A 291-nucleotide genomic window follows, 5' to 3' on the forward strand; every position below is an offset into this window, starting at 1 on the left:
CTTTTTGAGCTCCAAAAAAAAACAAGCCGAACACGACCGAACACGAGCTGAGGATGGCTCACTCGTGTTCGGCTCGTTTACACCCCTACTCCCCACGCAATAATTAAACCTGTTTGGGATCACATTTTATTTTCTATTTTTCGTAGTCTATTTAATTTTTATTTCATTTTCCATTTTCTGTTTTTAGAAACCGCATTTGACACTTATGGTTTATATATTTTTAAAAATAAAAATTATAAAACATGTTTAGTTGTGTATTTTTTATTTTTTAATATATATATATATATATAT

The sequence above is a fragment of the Phalaenopsis equestris genome, unplaced genomic scaffold, assembly GCF_001263595.1.
Source record: "Phalaenopsis equestris unplaced genomic scaffold, ASM126359v1 Scaffold000428, whole genome shotgun sequence".
NCBI lineage: Eukaryota > Viridiplantae > Streptophyta > Magnoliopsida > Asparagales > Orchidaceae > Phalaenopsis > Phalaenopsis equestris.